This window comes from Protopterus annectens, chromosome 17.part0 (genome assembly GCF_019279795.1).
Source record: "Protopterus annectens isolate FY-2018-M chromosome 17.part0, PAN1.0, whole genome shotgun sequence".
NCBI classification, from domain to species: domain Eukaryota; kingdom Metazoa; phylum Chordata; order Ceratodontiformes; family Protopteridae; genus Protopterus; species Protopterus annectens.
In genome coordinates, this window is record NC_056751.1 from 586522330 (window position 1) to 586543262 (window position 20933).

General features: G+C 42.9%; 1 protein-coding gene across 1 annotated transcript in view; it reads left to right on the top strand.

The window, feature by feature from the left end:
* The window catches only part of PPP1R12C (protein phosphatase 1 regulatory subunit 12C), a gene marked incomplete in the record, with an annotated part of 1670410 nt that overhangs the window by 1637673 nt on the left and 11804 nt on the right, over positions 1-20933 (top strand).

Below are 20933 nucleotides of genomic sequence, written 5' to 3' on the forward strand. Positions count from 1 at the left end.
ATACACTTCTGCTACATTGGCCATTAGGGCTTTAAATTGCCAGTTTCATATGTTAAAGTATCAGCAGCATATTATGGGACTACTTAAACAGAAATTTATGTTGATTCCTGACTGTGCTGAACACAAAGAATTGCAAGATTTAATGCATTCTGCAGAACAAGTTGCTAAACATATTTTGCAATGTGGTTTCGATGCTTTAGAAGCATCTTGCAGGGCTGCTATCACTGGGTCTGTACTTAGAAAGCATGCATGGCTTAAGGAACAAAACTTGCCAGATCATGTTAAAGCTAAATTACTGGATGCTCCTGTAAACCAAGACACCTTTTTGACAACAGAGCAGAAGTCCTCCTCAAAAGGATGGAGGAAAAAGCTAAATCTGTGCAAACTGTCAAAGATTTCCCACAAGTACCGCCTCCCAGATTAAGTAGGCATTGCCTTCAAAGAACTGGTCCTTTCAGTCCTTCTCAATCCAAACCCAGGAACAGCAGACCACCTAGTCTACAGTCTCAGGCTACGCACAGACCTAAGCAGTGGAGGGCTCCCACTTCCAAAGCAGGGAGTAGTAAGCCACCCCCCTACGGAATAATGGCACAATGACTTAAAACCCTTCCAAGCCCTGCTCAACTACCTGCTCCCTTAGGAGGAAAGCTCGCCCTGTATGCAAAAAACTGGGAACTCATTACCCAGGACAAATGGGTTTTGAACATAGTCTCTCCCAAGGGTATAGATTCCACTTCCACACACTACCCAACCCCAAATGGTTGGCCAGATCTACCCCCAAATCAATGAGCAGAGGCCCAATATCAGGTTCTCTCTCTTCTCAGTATCAGGGCTATTCAACCTGTTCCAGCAGAACAAATGGGGCAAGGTTTTTATTCTTTTTCTGGTACCCAGAAAAGACAACTCCTGGCGTCCTATCCTGGACCCCTCTATTCTCAACACCTTTCTGGTAGTTCCAAAATTCAAAATGCTAACTCTTCAACAGTTTCTTTCTATGTTAGGCAACTCTACACTTAAAGGAAGTTTACCTGCACATCCCAATAAGAGAATCTTGCAGGAAATACCTACGTTTCAGGGCAGTCTCCATGCACTATCAGTTCCCTGTACTTCCCTTTGGCTTATCTACTGCGCCCAGGGTATTCACAAAGTGTCTAGCTCCAGCCATTGCATTTTGCAGGCAGAGGAAATATTCAGTTTTACCCATACTTGGATGATTGTCTGATTCAGGCAGAAAGTCAGGACTTGCTATTAAAACACCTGGCATTCATAAAGAAACTTCTAACCTCACTGGGGTACACCATCAGCGAAAAGAAATCTCACCTAGTACCCTGCCAACAGATTGTATTCCTGGGAGCAAACTTGAACACAAATTCCCAGATGGCATTCCTCACTCTGGAGAAACAAGTTTATTTGACAACCTACTTCAAACTGTTGGCCACAAAACCCCAGCTGTCTGCAAGGAAAATACTGCAAGACCTGGGGTTCATGGCCTCTTGCATTCTATTAATTCCATATGTAAGACTGCATATGAGGAAACTCCAGTGGTATCTAAAAAGCCTATGGTGTCAACATTCTCAGGACCTGGAAAGAATAATTTCTATCATTCTTTGTATGAAGACAGCGTTCCTTTGGTAGGCATAGGCCTGCTACCACAACAGGGGACTCCCTTTCACTCTACCCCCTGCCTCCCAAACCCTAACAACAGACCCATCAGACTATGCATGGGGGGCTCACATGGCAGGGCAGTGCATTCAGGGCAAATGGAACCCCAGATGCACCTGCATATCAAGTCACAAAGAAATGTTAGCTGTACAGAATGCTCTGACAGCCTTCAAAGACCGTATTCTTCCAGGACAACTATTGGTAAAGACAGACAACACCACAGTTATATGTGTTACATAAGCAAGGGGGAACCTACTCGTACCCTCTCTGCAGACTAGCCATGGCTCTGTGGAACACAGCCTTGAGTTACCAGGTACCCCTACAAGCTCAGTTCCTGCCAGGCAAACTAAATTCATTGGCAGATGACTTAAGCAGAAATCTCATGGACCCACACAAATGGAAACTAGAACCCAAAATATTCAACCTCTTGAGGAACAAATGGGGGACTCGAGGTAGTCCTGTTTGCCTCCCCTCAGAACTACCAATTGAACAAATTCTGCACAACAACTCCCCACAGTCAAGCTTGGAAAGTGGATGGCCCTGTCCTTTACTTGGGAAATCCTCTTTGTTTATGCCTTTCCCTCTCTGCCCCTAGTCTCGAAGGTTCTACTGAAGATCAAACAGGACAAGCCAAGGACAATACTGATTGCACCAGACTGGCCACACCAGCACTGGTACCCCCTCTTGCACAGTATGACACTACTGCAACTGTGGCATCTGCCTCAGACCCATTCTCTGCTGTACCAGCAGGCGGGCCAGATTCTGCACCCTCAGCTTCAAACCCTGAACCTTGCAGCCTGGCTAATTCCTTGAGCTCTCCTCTAGCATCCCTCAGTAAGCAGGTGCTGGATGTCATTCTGGAGTCAGAGGCCTAGTACTAGAAAATCTAGTAAAGTAAAAACTGGAAAAGTGGAAAAGATATTGTTCCTGGAGCCAGACTCAGGGGATGGGCACAACGGTGCCCAGCTAACTCATATTCTATAGTGCTTAACAGAAATGCTCCATAAGGCCCTATCCTTCTCAATTAAAATTCATGCCTCTGCCATTTCAGCACATTATAATACTGAGCCACCCCTCTTCTCTCACCCCTTGCTAAAACAATTCCTTAGAGGGGCCAAAAATGTAAGACCCCCCAGGAGAGCTCCCACTCCAGCCTGGGACCTTAACTTTGTATTACAAAAGCTCACTCTTCCACCCTTTGAGCCAGCTGAAACAGCAGAGTTGAAATTCCTTTCTTGGAAAACAGTCTTCCTTTTAGCCATCACTTCAGCAAGAAGTGTGTCTGAATTACAGGCCCTCATAACAGTGGAACCCTTCATTATCTTCCATGCGGACAGGGTTTCCCTCAGGACTAATCCTTCCTGTATGCCCAAGGTGGTGTCTAGTGTGGCCCTAAATCAGTCCATTTATTTGCCTACTTTTTTTTCCCTAATCCACAAAACAAAGGTGAATGAAAACTGCATTCTCTGGACATCCACAGACAACTTAAATTTTACTTAGACAGGACTAATCCTCTCAGAAAATCTGAACAGCTGCTAGTTGGCTTTGCTGCTGGGGCAGAGGGGAAGGCTGTTTAGAAGCAAACCATTTCCAAATGGATAGCCCATTGCATTCATTTCTGCTACAATCACCATGGAAAACCTACCCCACATGGGATAAGATCACTTTCCACCAGGGCTGCATCTACCTCTGCAGCCTTTCTCAGAGGAGTCCCTACCAGGGACATCCTAGAAGCTGCTACCTGGAGCTCTGTACATACCTTCACCAAGCATTACCACATGTCTATCTTTTCTAAATCCAGAGCTGGCTTTGCCACTGCAGTCTTGCAGGGCTTAATAGCTGGCCCTAATGCTCTTTAACTTCCTCCTCCCTTCCTTAGCTTTGGGAATCAACCAAATGTGATGACTGCAACAGTGAAACACGAAGAACATAGTACAGTTGTGTACACTTACCATAAATGTAGATGTTCAAGTGTATTCACTGTTGCAAGCTTGGTTACCCTCCCTCCAATCCCCTGACTTCTCTTGGCTCTACCTTTCCTTCTTGTTTGGTATATTTTTTTCTGGTGTAATTGCTTTTTGATGGGGGTATACCATACCATATAATTGCTTCCTATTGTGGGGTCACCTGACATCTGGGACAAGAAAAACTGATGTAATGGCGTCGGCTGCATGTTTTATACCCCTGACGTCATGGAAGCAGAGACAGCATCTGGCGCAGAAATCTGAAGACTCTGGTATTCAGGCCGGCTGAGGGCTACCTGCAGGCAGATAACCCAAATGTGATGACTGCAACAGTGAATACACTCGAACATCTACATTTATGGCAAGTGTACACAACTGTACTTTACCAAGTCTTACTGATTCTCTCCTCCCCATACCCTTTCCTAACTCTAAGGAAATGCCATTGGGTCCAGGAGACTTCCCTGTCTTCTGCATTTTTTTCCTTGCTAATTTACTCTTCTGTTTCTTCTGACAGCTGTGAACTTCCTCCCCTAATGTATGCAAATTCCATTTATTTAGGAAACCATCCAAAATCCATGGGCTGCTGTACGCTATTGCCTGTAATATTTTCTCATGGTGCTTAATACTTCCTTTTAATCCTCTTTAAGTTTATTGGTACTAAGGTCCGTCAACTTCAATACCATCCTTTCAGCTTTTTGTTGGTGTTGCCTGTAGGTTTAGAGCTCCTGAGCCCTGGGTTTGTTGTCAAAACAAAGTTGTCTCACGTCTACCTGTTTACTTATTTAGGTTGTCAGTACTCTGACATCTCTGGTTTAATTTGCAGTTCATGTTCTGTGGACTCGTTTCCCTCTTCCTGCCACATTGTCTGTATCTGTTTTAATTTTTCTAACCTTTCCCATTCTCTTGGGATCATATCTGGACCAGAAAGTAATAACTGAAGATGAAGATAAAGAAGCCACCTTTAGAAACATTCATTATAATGTAATTCTCAAGTCTAACTCTTACCACAGTTTAAAAGTACAAAAAGTTTGACATCCAAATCTTTTTACGGCCATTCCTCATGAAGAAGGGCTGTAGTGGTTTGAAGAAGTCGTTGTCTTTCGGCTTTTCCCAGTTAGGGGTCGCCACAGCGGATCACCTGTCTGCTCATGATTGGCAGTGGAGATGTTATTCGTGTTTCACTGTTGCAGTCATCACACTTTGGTTATCTGCCTGCAGGTAGCCCTCAGCTGGCCCGAATACCAGAGTCTTGAGATTTCTGCGTCAGACGCTGTCGCTTCTTCCATGACGTCAGGTTGTCAGGGGTGTAAAACAGGCAGCCGACCCCATTACACCAGTCTTTCTTGCCGAGAAGGAGACCGAAGCAGAAGCAGTTCGCAAGTGCCGGTCGGCCGCTACCTGACATTTTCATTTTTCGAGTTTCAAACCTGAAGTCTTCTAAAGCAAGTACCCTGTTTTGCTCTAACCGATGTCAGAAAAAGTTAACAATTGTCTTGCCTGTGGAAAGCAAATACCTCACAGAGATTTTCATTCTTACTGCGTTCACCTGTTTAGGCCCAGACCACTTCATCCCTCGCTGTCGGTTTTGTGCCTTGTTTAATGCCTGAACCATTCGTTGTTGGGCTATCTTTGTCTCTAAATTCTTTTGCTCTCGTTCTCCGTATTCCAAAATGGCTTCGATAAGCCATCTGACTACCGATCTTCCAAAAAATATAAAGACAAAGGCAGAGACAGACCGCATAGGTCCAAAACTGTCGACGACACTTCCGTTAACCTAGTCGCCAGTCCGCTGGTACTCAGTGAGGCACCTTTGCAGCCCCTGATGCCTGTGTCTACAGATTTGCAGGCCTCTGCTGAGACCCATTTGAAGTCCGGTATGCCGTGAGATGCTTCTTCGACTATGGAACCTGCGGATGTCTCTACCTTGCATGGGTCCGGAGCCACTGTGCAGGCACCGACTTTTGAGGGTGTATTCCTACCTACCGATGTTCGCATTAAACCGACAACTTCGTGTTTAGCTAAAACTACTGAGTTTCTCAGGCCCAGAGTACGCACTACACCTAGAAAACCGACTACTAAAGTGCATGCTCTAGCTCCCGTGCCACAAAAACAAATGCTTAAAATGGCTGAAGACCTTATTACCCTAATTAGGAGAAGCCAGCCTTCCCCTGCTAAAAGACGAAGAATTGAGTTTCATTCTGAGTCTATAGACCAGGAGTCTGATGACTCTGACCCTTCTGATTACCAGGACATACCCTTATCAACCTATGAGGATTCAGATGCAGAGGAATCCATTCCCTCTACCTCCCCTCCAGAGGATTTTTCTTTTGGTGAAACCTTGCATAGTTTGAGAACATTTCCGCTGGGAATGCCAGGACTACCCTCAGTCCAAAAAGAGACTCAGAAATTTTTTTGAGTTGTGTCAGCACAGGCCTCTAGCTATACTCCCCATCCTGGATATTGTAGATGATGTCTTCATGGAATCCAGTCTTACTCCAGACACTCTACCCTCCGGCCCCTAGAAAACCTGACAGGTACTACAGAGTACCTGATTCTCACAAATTTCTCTCTAAGAATCCTACTACAGATCCAGAGACCATTTCCAAGGACCTAAAGGCATTAAGACTACTACATCCAAAAATCCTACCCCTTCAGACAGGGATTCCTGAGCTTTAGACAGATGGGGTAAGAAGGGTATATACCTCTGCAACTCTTGCCATTAAATTCCCAGTTTCACATGTTGAAGTACCAGCAACATATTATGGAACTAATTAAACAAAAAAAATGGTGTTACTTCCAGATTGTGCAGAAAATAAAGATTTACAAGAGTTAATGCACTCTGCAAACCAAGTCAGTAAGCATACTTTGCAGTGTGGCTTTGATGCCCTAGAAGCATCTTGCAGGACTGCAGTCAAGGGGTCTGTACTGAGAAGGCATGCTTGGCTGAAGGAACAAACCTTGCCAGATCATGTCAAATCAAAATTACTAGACGCTCTTTTAAATCTGGACCATTTGTTTGGTACCAGAGCAGAAGCTGTTCTTAAAAAGATGGAAGAAAAAGCTAAATCTAAAAAGCTAAATCTATGCAAACTGTTAAAGAACTCTTACAAATGCAGCCACCTAGATTCAGTAGGCATTGGCCTTCTAAAAAACTGGTCCTTTCCAGCCTTTTCCAGGCCTTCTCAGTCCAAACCCAGGGAAACAGGCCACCCAGACTACAGTCTCAGGGTATGCAGATATCTAAACAATGGAAAGCTCCCACCTCAAAAACAGGGAGTGGTAAGCCGCCCCCTTATGGAAAAAGTTAACAATGACCTTTCAGTTATCCTTCCCAGCCCTGCCCAAGTACTTGTGCCCATTGGAGGAAAACCTGCCCTTCATGCAAAAAACTGGATGTCCATTACTCCGGACCGATGAATCCTAAACATTGTATCCCAGGGGTACAGATTCTACTTCCACTCACTGCCAACCCCAAGCAGGTTTCCATACCTTCCTCCAAACCAGTGGGCAGAGGCTCAAAAGCAGGTTCATTCTCTGCTTAATATCAGTGCTATTCAACCTGTTCCAGTAGAACAAAAGTGGCAGGGTTTCTACTCCAGACTTTTCCTGATGTCCAGAAAAGAGGGCTCTTGGCACCCAATCCTGGATCTATCAATTCTCAACACCTTTCTGGTGGTCCCAGAATTCAAGATGCTTACCCTGCAACAGCTTCTCCCTGTGCTAGCCAAGGATGCCTGGTTAGTCACTCTAGACTTAAAAGAAGCTTATCTGCACATCCCCATAAGGGAGTCATGCAGGAAATATCTACGCTTCAGGGCAGGCTCTATGCACTATCAGTTCTCTGCACTTCCCTTTGGCTTATCTACTGCGCCCAGAATATTCACAAAGTGCCTGGCTCCAGCCATTGCATATTGCAGACAGAGAAATATCCAAGTTTTCCCAAAATTGGACGATTGCCTGATTCAAGCGTACAGTCAGGAATTTCTACTTCAGCACCTGGCATTTGTAAAAAGCCTTCTCACTTCATTGGGGTACATCATCAACGAAAAGAAGTCCCAACTGGTGCCCAGTCAAAAGATTAACCAGGCAAAAAGAGTTCCTATGTTCCTGTATCTCATCCCAGTATAACAAATTTTGAGAAATTGGTTAGTCAAGATATTTATAGACTACACAGGGACATTAGACATAGGAACTTGTTGTACCACGGTCCACCACAAAATCTTACTCAATCTGAAAAGGAATGTCTTAACCAAGTGATGCAGAATAAAGAGGTACGCATCATGAAACCCGACAAGGGTGGTGGGTTAGTACTTTTTTATGTTGAAGCATACAAGTCTTGTATTTATGACATCTTAAATCAGGCAGACACTTACAAAATGTCTCCTTAAATCAGATTAACATCGACACCATCAGATAGATCTGGCCATAGAAGAATATTTAATAGATAACAGGATTACAAATGACACTTATATGTTTTGAAGAATGACCACCCCATTTTGGCAACCATTGTTGGCATACCCAAACTTCATAAATCCTTGGAGCAACCACCCTTCAGACCCATCATTTCCGGCTCCCATTCCAAGACTTACAACATAGGGAAATGGATTGATCATCAACTAAAACACATTTATGGTAATATCCCACACATCATGAAAGATTCGTGGAGTTTTTTGGAAATTACAACATGAATATTGGAGACCAGACCTCATCTTAGTCACCATCGATGTGGTCGATCTTTTCTCCAGTATACCCAGAGAACTAGGAATCGAACATTTCTCAAACAGCCTCAGGAAACATGCAGGGGTTAGTTGGGATAAGGTTGTGTTGTTGTGTGACATGATGGGACTGGTGTTAGATCACAATTATATTGTGTTCCAAGGGGAATATTTCAAGCAAACAAAAGGTGTTGCTATGGGTGTGTCGTGTGCCCCTATCTTTGCCAACATGGTGATGTTGGAATGGGAAGAGGAAGTGTTATTTAAGAGTCATTTTTATACTCACATCTCATTCTATGCCAGATTTTTGGATGACATTTTTATTTTGTGGAAGGCCTCTATAGAGGAATTACAAGAATTTATGTCTTTCATCAATCTATCCTCTACATTTTTAAAATTTACTCATCATACTAGTACTGTGGACATTGCTTATTTGGATGTCTTGTTGGTCTCGATCAACATACATTCACTTCTAGAATATTCCATAAAACCAACTTTTTCCAATGATTACCTACATTTCACAAGTAACCATCCTCCACACATTTTAAGAACATCAGAAGGAAAGGGACAGTGTATCCGTGCAGCGAGGATGTCTTACAGAAGTTGTGATGAGAACGGAACTTGATATCATTAGGACATTATTTAGTAACCGTGGATATCCGGATCACATGCTGATGGATACAATTGAATATGTGCAAAAAGAATGGGGTAAAAAGTACCCTTTTGTTAGGTAAATATATAGTTAATGAAAAACATGAAGGGCTGCCATCCAGTTATTCTAGTCGAGCATGTATTTTGACTTATACTCCACATCGTGTTTTATTAAGGACATATTACGACAACATTGGAATATACTTGTTAGTTAATTTGAACGTAATGTGGGAAATTCTCCTGAATTTGTATATAAGACAGGCATTAATTTAAAAAGATTATTAGAGAAGGCCAGTTATGATAATGCCACAAAGGATATGTACAAAGGTACAACAAAATCGGCAGATGTAAACAGTGTAAGTTTATTAATGAATCCAGATACATTAGACTTAAAACTTCAACTCCACATGTATTAGAACTAGAACTGGAAATTGTAACACAAGTAGGGTGATATATATTGCTACATGTTGTACTTGTCCTATGTATTACATAGGCAAGACTGAAAGAGTTTTCAAAAGTATATATATATGAACACCTACGCAGTATATATGAACACCTTTTACCGCATTCAGAGGAAGGACATGAAGAATGCATTGTCTAAACATATCCATGAATATGGTAAAGAGCACACTTTTCAGTTTGCTATTATAGATACCATTAGTTATTCAATATTTGGGGGAAACTAGAAGATGAAACTAGCTGCCTTGGAAAGCAGATGGCAGATTGTATTCGACGCCACTAGACCCCAGGGACTAAACGAGTCCATCAGTATTAAACCTTTTGGTCCTCTCCTAGTATAAATCATTGAGTTATTATAGCATTGATTTATTAAAAAGTCTCAAGTCTTTCAACATTGATAGTAGTATGAATATGAAATAGAGCTTTTAGTTTTTTTACATACTATATATAGTTTCACATACATGTGTAAAAATAATTTTAAATTTTAAATATGTAAATGTTTTATTAATATTTTATACAGTTTGACAGTATAATTATTGTATACACTAGATATGGGTTTATTCAAATATCTAGGAAGATTATAAATTTTGATTTTTTATGGTCATTGCTGCTGAATGTGCACTATACCTTTAAGTGTTTTGGCGCAATTTTTAAAATGATTGGATTGGTTTATGTATAAAAAGGAAGTTATGGTGCTTGTTGACTGTTCTGAAGAAGACTGGGTTCCAGTTGAAAGCGCTTAACTGCTATAGGATTGTGGAATAAAAGAAAAGAATTTACATCCTTTCGTGCACGAGTTTCTTTGGGAAGTTCCTGTTCTTTTTAGCATTGGAGTTGTTGAACTTTCTTTTTTGTTTATTCCTGGGAGCAAGCTTGGATACAACTTCCCAGATGACATTTCTCACTCCAGAAAAACAGGTCTGTCTGACCAACTACTTCAAACAGCTGGCCACCAGAACCCAGCTATCTGCAAGGAAAATACTGCAAGCCCTAGGATTCATGGCCTCATATATTCTGTTAATTCCTTATGCAAGACTGCATATGAGGAAACTTCAGTGGTACTTAAAAAGTCTTTGGTGCCAACATTCTCAGGACCTGGAAACAATCATTCCAATCATACCTTGTCTTAAGTTCATAGGTAGGTACTAAGCTATCGTCCCGAGGGAATAAGTAAGCCTAGCCAAAAGTGTCTTGGCTTTCGCCACCCATACAGATTAAATTCCTGCCCCTCTATCGAGCAGGACCACAGAAGTGATCCCAGGGGTGAATTTTCTATTACCCATCCACTCATCAAGTTTTTTCTTGAAAAGTGCTAATGATGAGCTCTGCTTGATGTATGTGGGAATTTTGTTCCAGAACATGAGAAGTCTCTGAGACATGAATCTGTCCCTTCAGCATGTCCTATTTATTGTTGTGGTGAGGTTTAGGTCCCTAGAGCGTGTAGCCCGGAGAGATTGGGATTTCTTTAAGTGGAGCATGTCCATCAATTCTGGGTTTGACATAGCTCTGTATGTCAGACGGAGATCTCCCCGGAGTAAGCAATATGCGACCGAGTAGAGTTGGAGCTTCTTGAGCCGGTCGGCATAGGGCAACTGTTTGAGGTCAGCAATCCTCTCGGTGAGGTACTTCTGAGGCCTCTCCAGTTGTTGTAGGTGTCTTGTGAGGTACATCCCAAATGGGGCATTGTACTCCATGATGGGTTCTGATAATTGATGAGTAGAGAGGGACAATGACCTCCTTTTTTTCTAGATGCAAACCCTTTTGTGATTAGGTGGGCCATGTAGAAAGATTTTCTAACCACTGTGCCGATGCGATTGTCAAAGTTGAGGTTACTATCCACTTGGGTCCCCAGGTCTCTTATCACACAGTCTGTGTTGTGAACTGTCACCTATATGGTAGTTCATGGCTACTGTGTTTTTACCAAAGGGGATGACGATGCACTTTTTGGCATTTAGCTTAAGGCCATGGTTTTGGCACCATGTATCTGTCTCGGTGAGGCCCTTTTGCAGGATGTCTATGTCGGCAGGGGAATCAATTATGGCACCCAGTTTGCAGTCATCTGCGAACTTGGTTTAGCCATAGACCCTCAGTATTCGCTTGCACTTCGGAGAAGTATATACTGAGCAGGAGAGGTCCCAGGACTGAACCCTGGGGCACTCTACTTGTTACTGGTTTGTAGTCAGATCTGTAGTCTGCAACTCTCACTGTGTGGGTTCTGTCCATGAGCCAGTTGGCCACCCATCTCGTGACGTAAGGGTTTATGTTAAGGTTGGTGAGTTTATCTATGATTCTTGAATGGGGGATAGTATCAAAGGCTTTAGCGAGGTCCAGGTAGGCTGTGTGGACAACCTTGCCCTCGTCTATGGCTTTGGTGACTGTTTCAAAGAAGTCTACCAGGTTTAAGAGTCAAGATCTACCCTTTGCAAATCTGAACTGGGTAGAGTCCAAAGTTTGGAGATTGCCAGTGTCTCTGTTAATGAGTTCCATGATATGCTCCATGGCCTTGCAGACCAGGCTTGTCAGACTAATAGGTCGATAGTTCCCAGGGTCCATGGTGGCTCCTCCTTTGTTCAGTGTGATAACCGTTGCTGTGTGCCATTCAGTGGGCACATAACCTGTGGTGAGGCTGTGATTGAACATGGAGTTTTGGTGGGGGGTTAGTTCATTTTGGAGTTCGTGTAAGACGCAGCCTTGGATGTTGTCCGGTCCCATGGACGCTGTGTTTTTGGCTTTAGAGAGTGCCATTTTTACCTGTGTGCTTGTAATTAATGGGGCTCTACACTCGTCTGGTATATTTATGGGCCCTTTGGGGGGTGAAACGGGAGTGAAGTTAGCACTGAACCTAAATCTAAGGGCAGAGTTCCTTTGGTGGGCAGAAGCATGCAACCACAACAAGGGACTGCCTTTCACTCAACACCTCGCCCAAACCCTGACGACAGATGCATCAAACTATGCATGGGGGGGGGGTTCACATGGCAGGCAAATGCATTCAGGGCCACTGTAGCCCAGGCCAAATTGTCCTGCACATCAATCAAAAAGAGAATGCTAGCTGTACAGAATGCTCTGACAGCCTTCAAATACCTAATCCTTCCAGGACAGCTGCTGATAAAAACAGACAACACCAACGTTATGCGGTACATGAACAAGCAGGGTGGAGCCCATTCTTACCCACTCTGCAGGTTAGCCATGGCCCTGTGGAACACAGCCTTGAGCAACCAAGTGCATCTACAAGCTCAATTCCTGCCAGGCAAACAAAATTCACTGGCAGACAACTTAAACAGAAATCTCCTTAGACCCACATGAGTGGAAATTGGAGCCCAACACCTTCAACCTTCTAATCCAGAGGTGGGGGACAGCGGAGGTTGACCTCTTTGCCTCCCCCAAGAACCACCAGTTGGGCAAATTCTGCACCAGAAACCCTCACAGCAGGGCCTGGAAGGTGGATGCCCTATCCTTCCAATGGGAAAACCTCTCAATTTATGCCTTTCCCCCTCTGCCCCTCCTCTTAAAAGTACTACTCAAGATCAAACAGGACAGGCCAGGGCAATTCTTTTTGACACAGACTGGCCATGCCAGCACTGGTACCCACTCTTACGCATTCAAGACAGCAGTGCCACCTTGGCACCTTCACCGGACTCCTACACTGCTGTCTCAGCAGGAGGGACAGATTTTGCATCCACAGTTGCAAACCCTAAACCTTGCAGCCTGGCTTATCCCCTGAATACACCACCAGCAACCCTCAGCAAACAGGTGCTAGATGTCATTCTTGAAGCCAGAAGACCTAGTACTAGGAAATCCTATGCTGAAAAGTGGAAAAGATATTGTTCTTGGAATCCGTCTCAAGGAAAGAACACATCAGTGCCCTCCTTACCTCTAATCCTGGATTACCTAGCAGAGCTACTCCACATAGGCCTATCCTTCTCCTCCATTAAAATTCATGCCTCTGCCATCTCAGCTCATTATAATACTGAGCCACCTCTTTTTTCTCACCCTCTCATCAGACAGTTCCTGAGAGGGCTAACAACTTAAAGCCCCCTAGGAGAGCCACCCACCCCCTCCTCGGACCTTAACTTTGTACTGGAAAAGCTCACGCATTCCCCTTTTGAACCTGCTGCTTCAGCAGAGTTAAAATTCCTCTCTTGGAAAACAGCCTTGCTTTTAGCCATTACTTCAGCAAGAAGAGTGTCTGAGTTACAGGCGCTAATGGCTGTGGAACCCTTCATTATTTTCCATGCTGACAGGGTTTCCCTCAGGACTAACCCGTCCTTTATACCTAAGGTGGTTTCCAGTGTGGCTCTAAACCAATCCATCCATTTGCCAACCTTCTTCCCTAATCCTCAGAATAAAGGGGAAAGGATCCCGCACTCCTTGGACATGCACAGACAGCTCAGGTTCTACCTTGGCAGGACTAAAACTTTCAGAAAATCTGACCAGCTGCTACTCAGCTTTGCTACAGGGGCAGAGAGCAAGGCCATTTCAAAACAAACCATTTCCAAATGGATAGCACACTGCATCCATTTCTGCTACGAGCACCATGGAAAACCTACCCAACAGGGGATCAGACCACATTCCACTAGGGCTACTTCACCTCTACAGCATTTCTCAAGGGAAGTCCCCACCAGGGACATTCTGGAAGCTGCAACCTGGAGTGCTGTGCACACCTTCACCAAGCATTACCACTTACCTTTTTTTCTAAATCCAGAGCTGGATTTGCTACAGCAGTCTTACAAGGCCTGCTAGCCAGCCCTAACACTTCTTGACTGCCTCCACCCTTCCTCTGCTTTGGGAATCAACCCAAGTGCGATGACTGCAACAGTGAAACATGAATAACATAGTACAGTTGTGTACACTTACCATAAATGTAGATGTTAGAGTGTATTCACTGTTGCATTCCTGGTTGCCCTCCCTCCAGTCCCCTGGTTTTCTCTGTCCTTTCTACCTCTCCTCTCTGTGGCCATTTTTAATGGCAGTGGTATTTACTTTTACTGGTGGTGTTCCCCACCATATACTAGCTTCCTATTTGGGGGCTTTTGACATCTGGGGCAAGAAAAACTGATGTAATGGTGTCGGCTGCCGGTTTTATACCCCTGACGACCTGACGTCATGGAAGAACCGACGGCGTCCGATGCAGAAATCTCAAGACTCTGGTATTCGGGCTGACTGAGGGCTACCTGCATGCAGATAACCCAAGTATGATGACTGCAACAGTGAATACACTCGAACATCTACATTTACGATAAGTGTACACAATTGTACTTTTTACGGTGTTGAGTTGCCAGGCCGGCGCTCAATCTTCCACAGAAGACACACACACACACACACACACACACACACACACACACACACACACACACACACACGCCTAGGGCCAATTTAGGGTGTCCAATCCACCTACAGCATGTCTTGAAGATGTGGGAGGAAACCGGAGCACCCGGAGGAAACCCACGCGACCACAGGGAGGATATGCAGACTCCGCATAGAAGGCACCCCAGCCGAGGATCGAACCGGAGAAGTAATAGCCACATTTTTTTTTCTTCTTGGATACCAACATGTCCTTGGGCTGGGATTTTATGGAACTGTTCGTAAGTAACAACTTCCTTGTCTTTGGTGAATATTACAAGCAGCAGGGGGGTAGCAACGGGGGGCTGCATTTTTGCCAGTGCAGTTTTGCTAAGATGGGAAATTGAGGCTGTTTTCAAGCTGGAACATTTTGTTGGTTATTTCTGTTGTCTGGATGACATAACCAAAATGGGATACCAAAGCCAAAACTTTCCATAGAGCCAGAGGTGTGATGTATGACTTAATCCCACAGATGTATGAGGGTAAATCCTCAGATTATTTCACCACCAGTTCACATGCATATCTTGCATCCTTCAGTTTCACCACAACCTCCTGAATGTTAATCAAATGCAATGCTGTATTCATGGCCCGTGTTTGACTTATGGGAGTCAAGGTATTCCCATACTTACTTAGTTGGCTCTTGGAAGCATTATAAATGGGCAATCTTATCTTGGACATGCAGTATTTTCTCCAAATTTTTCTGTCTTTGTGGATAACAATAAATATGAGCAAATCCTACTTGAACAGTCATAAGGCATATAGTGTTCGTAGGTTGTCATCTAGGCAACCACAGACTTTTGGAAATTCTACCACAATAAGGAGGGGTTTCCATAATTTTCAAAGATCTCACTGCTACTCCAACAAGACTGGCCCATCAGAAGCTTAGGTTCTCAAGATCCTTGGACTCATGGCAGCATCAGTTCAAATGTGCTACGGGCCATGCTGAACATGAGAATTTTTCAGTGGACACAAAATACAATGGAGTCAATCCACTCAGCCAGTGTACCATAGGATCAGGCTATCAAAGGTTGTCAGAGTTTAAGTTGGTGGACAAAACCCTTCAGAATCTGTTACCAAGATCCCCTTTCATCAAGCTGATATCCCAGTAGCAACAGTTTTCATGGATGTGTCTGCTGTCATGAGGTGGTGCATTTTCTGGACAGGACAGTGGAGTGTTCACCTGCTGAAGAGGCCTCTCAACAAATCATTGTGCTCGGGAGAGGGCAGCCCTCCAGCCATTGTTGTCTTCTCATGATGTGCTCTCTTGTGGTGTATTCACCATCCAGTTGGACAGTATGATAGTGATGCGATAAGAGAACAAGTAAGAGGAAACTAGCTCTTATCCACTATGCAAGGAAGTGATGAGAGTATGGGAATGTGTGATCTCTTAACCTCTTTTAATAACTATGTATATGTCCAACAAACTAATCAAACGGATACTGTTACCCCATATATGGTCTCTCAGTGACAGGGTAGCATGCAACATAGAAGTATGGGAGGCCATGATGTAATCTTTTTATTTTCCAAAAAACCTCACTTACAGCTCCCAAACACAGTAAATAACCTTGAACGAATATAAAAGTTGTTGATTTATAAATCAACAACTTTTATATTCGTTCACGGTTATTTACTGTGTTTGGGAGCTGTAAGCGAGGTTTTTTGGAGTTCAAGATAAATCAACAACTTTTATATTCGTTCACGGTTATTTACTGTGTTTGGGAGCTGTAAGGGAGGTTTTTTGGAGTTCAAGCTGTTTTTTGGAGTTGGTAACCTGAGTTGTTTTTATCAATCTTTTTGTTTTGCCATTCATCGCCAAATACTCTTACTTTATAGTTCCTCATGATGAGCAGACATCCAGATTTGCATTCTCCCACAGCTGACCCATGATTCTCCTGTATTCCTTTCTCCCATTTTCACTAATACTAAGACTGTTACAGAAGGCCAAGAGTTGCTAGGATCAGCATATTCTCATAGCACCCTTTTGGCTGTGCCAGACTTTGTTCCCTCTACTTTGGCCTCACCTGAAGAAAGCCCCCCTTCATCAGATCTCTGCTCTGCTAAGTCACCCATCTGGGCAGCCTCATCCAGACATTCAGCCCCTTCATTTAACCACTTGGTTTCTCCATTTCCAGTAATGACCAGGAGCTCTGTTTCTTCCTAGTGTTGTTAAACTTAATACTGCTTCTCAGAAAGCTTTAACCCAGAGAATTTACTAGGGAAAATGTAAAAAAAAGTTCTCCGTGTAGGCTAGTGGCAGAAACATTTAACTGGAGTCAGCGTCTTTACAGTCTGTGCTAATTTTGCAAACTGAGATGCATAACAAAGGAATGGTTACTCCTCAATTAAAGTGCATTTAGCAGCAGTTTACTCCCATCGTGAATATTTCTCACGTCATTCCTTAGCAGTGCACCACCGTTTATGTAAGATTTTCATCCAAGGGTATTTGTCACTCCAGGCCTCCTGTGGTTAAACCTACCCCAGCTTGGGATCTTAACTTTGTATTGGAGACTCTGAGACCACTTTTTAAGTTAGCAGGTTCAGTTTATATCAAGATTTTTTTAGAAACCAGCTCTTTTGGTAGCCATTACTTCAGCCATAAGAGTTTGAGTTGCATGCTCTTTCTTCTTGATATCCCTGCATTATTTTCCATCAGGACTGAGTATCATTTGGGACTGTCCCTTCATGCCTAAGGTAGCTTTGCAGATTAGTCTAAATCAATACAGCCTTTTATTTCTGTGGTTTTCCTAAGAACTCTAATAAAGGCGGTTATTTGTAGTATTTTTTGGATGTTCGTAGATGACTGAGATTTTACGTGGATTGTAGTAAAACTTTCAGCAAAAATGAACAGCTGTTATTCCATATTTCACAATCCAGATATGGACAAAAGATCACCAAGATTACCTTAGCAAAGTGGATCTCTGGTAGTATCTCTCTCCTACTTGTCAGCAGGCAAGCAACTTGCCATTCCACCAAGGCCTCGAGCTACATCCACAGCTTTCTTGTGGAGCATTCCAATTGATGAGATTACAGTAGCATCTTTCTGGTCTTTGTTACATACCTTTCTTAGACATTAAGTATTTGACTTTTTTTCTTGAAAAAAGGGCATCCTTTGGTGTGACTGTTCTTAAAGGTTAGTTGTGTTGAGCCACCTATAACCGGGTATTCTGTCTTGATGCTCCATTGTCTGGATAGGACCTAAGAAATGCGGAAGTTATGTATTTACCAGGATATTCGATTTCTCTGGTCTCTGCCCATATACTGGAACAACCCACCTGCTTTTCTTCTCCAAATTATCCCTTCTTGAGGGTTCTGTGACTGCAGTTGTTAACATTCCCATTTGTGCTTCTAATGGGATTCATAATTGTACTACTGGTGGTGGGCTAACTTGATCTGGAGAGCCGTCAGCAGCAGGATATTATGGGAGGGGAAGAGCTTAAGTTTGTTGCTGTCAGTAGAAGGTGATAAAGCACCAGTCAAGATGTTCCAGTGTCCACATAGAGATCAGAGAAATCAAACATTCAGGTAAGTACATAATTTACATTTCTGAATACACCACAAAGGTTGCATTGAGGTATTGATCCCTGTAAGGCAAATACAGTGTCATGCTCAGGAGTAAACCCCAGTTTTGCAACCCTAGTATAGAAATGTACAGTAAGAGGAAGAAACTCTTGCCTTGTAAGGAAGAGCAAATGTAATACCCAGTCATCTAGAGGGGAACAAAAAAGCAGCAAAGAGCTCAGAAGCAAAGTCAAATAAAAACAATACTATGAATTGAAAATTGCCATTTAAGCTAATGATAACCATAAGCTGCCTTCAACTACAGTGCAATGAAAAAAGTATTTGCCCCTTCCTGATTTCTTATTTTTTTACATGTTTGTCACACTTAAATGTTTCAGATCATCAAACAAATTTAAATATTAGACAAGTATTAAACAAAGATAACCCAAGTAAACACAAAATGCAGTTTTTAATTAAGTGATGATTTTATTTATTAAGGGAAATAAACTATCCAAACCTACATGGCCATATGTGAAAAAGTAATTGCCTCCCTTGTTAAATCATGAAGTAGCTGTGGTTAATCACATTTTTGGGAAAGCTGAGTTCAATTTCATTAGCCACACCCATGCCTGATTACTGCCAGACCTGTTGAATCAAGAGATCACTTAAATAGAACCTGTCAGACAAAGTGAAGTAGGCCAAAAGATCCCAAAAAGAAAGACATCATGCCGCGATCTAAAGAAATTCCGGAACAGATGAGAAACAAAGTAGTTGACATCAGTCTGGAAAAGGTTACAAAGCCATTTCTTAAAGGTTTGGGACTCGAGCGAACCACAGTGAGAGCCGTTATCTGCAAATAGAGAAAACATGGAACAGCGATGCACCTTCCTAGGAGTGGCCGGCCTACACAAATTACCCCAAGAACACAGCGACGACTCATCCAAGAGGTCACAGAAGAACCCAGAACAACATCTAAAGAACTGCAGGCTTCACTTGCCTCAGTTAAGGTCAGTGTTCATGACTCAACCATAAGAAAGAGACTGGGCACAAATGGCATGCATGGCAGAGTTCTAAGGTGAAAACCACTGCTGATGAAAAAGAACATAAAGGCTCATCTTACTTTTGCCAAAAAACATCTTGATGATCCCCAAGATTTTTGGGAAAATGTTCAGTGGACTGACGAAACAAAAGGTGAACTTTTTGGGAGGTGTGCGTTCTGTTATATCTGGCGTAAAAGTAGCACAGCATTTCGGAAAAAGAACATTATGCCAACAGTCAAACATGGTGGTGGTAGTGTGATGGTCTGGGGCTGCTTTGCTGCTTCTGGACCTGGATGACTTGCTGTGATTGATGGAACCATTAATTCTGCTCTCTACCAAACAATTCTGAAGGAGAATGTCCAGCCATCAGTTTGTGACCTCAAGCTGAAGTGCACTTGGATTCTGCCAGCAGGACAATGATCCAAAACACACCAAGTCCACTTCTGAATGGCTTAAAAAAAACAAAATGAAGGTTTTGGAGTGGCCTAATAAATGTCCGGACTTGAATCCAATTGAGATGCTGTGGCATGACCTTAAAAAGGCGGTTCATGCTTGGAACCCCTCCAATATGGCTGCATTAAAACAATTCTGCAAAGAAGAGTGGGCCAAAATTCCTCAGCAGTGATGTGAAAGACTCATTGCCAGTTATTGCAAACGTTTGATTGCAGTTGTTGCTGCTAAGGGTGGCACAACCAGTTATTAGGTTTAGGGGGCAATTACTTTTTTCACATAGGACCATGTAGGTTTGGATAGTTTTTTTTCCTTAATAAAATCACTTAACTGCATTTTGTGTTTACTTGGGTTATCTTTGTCTAATATTTACATTTGTTTGATGATCTGAAACATTTAAGTGTGACAAATGTGCAAAAAAATAAGAAATCAGGAAGGGGGCAAATGCTTTTTCATTGACACTGTATGTCATAAATCCCAGAAGTAATGCTCAACAGTGCATGGAGCTGATAACATAGCACATGCTAATCCCTTGAGGACACAGGCAGTATATTAGCTAACAAATTCAGCTCAAATTTTATCCCCTGTATCACCTCCAAACATTCCCCAACATATTAGGATAACCACACCATCCCCACCGATCACTTCTGAGCATTCCTAAGTGCTGTTTCCAAGGCCAAAAACACTAGCTCCATTGGTCCTTATAATGTGCCAGGCTGCCTTCTCATCAGTATAGTAAAAAACAAAGTGTGGATGACTGCAAACAGTCTATTTTTTAAACAATCTGTTACCTTGGCAGTTCACCTTTGGTGGATTATATAAGCACCAAGTCCCATCGGTTAAGTAATTACACCAATCAAGAAAACAAACAGTAAAACCGTTAATTAGCATATAATAATTCTACTTTCTTACATTTTGCGATACATGCATTCTTAAGTATTTTTTCATACTTTCTTTTTTAATTAATTTTTTAACTCCTACAGTAGGTGCCATTTTGTAATGCCTCAAAACTTAAGCTAGTTTTCAAGGGCAACAGCAAAGCCTCCGTATCACCTCTTGTAGATGCATTGGGTCAGCTAATATACTGAAAAACAGATTTGTAACTTTCTCCCATGGAAATGTGAGCAGTGGGCAGCAGTTGGATTATATAAGAC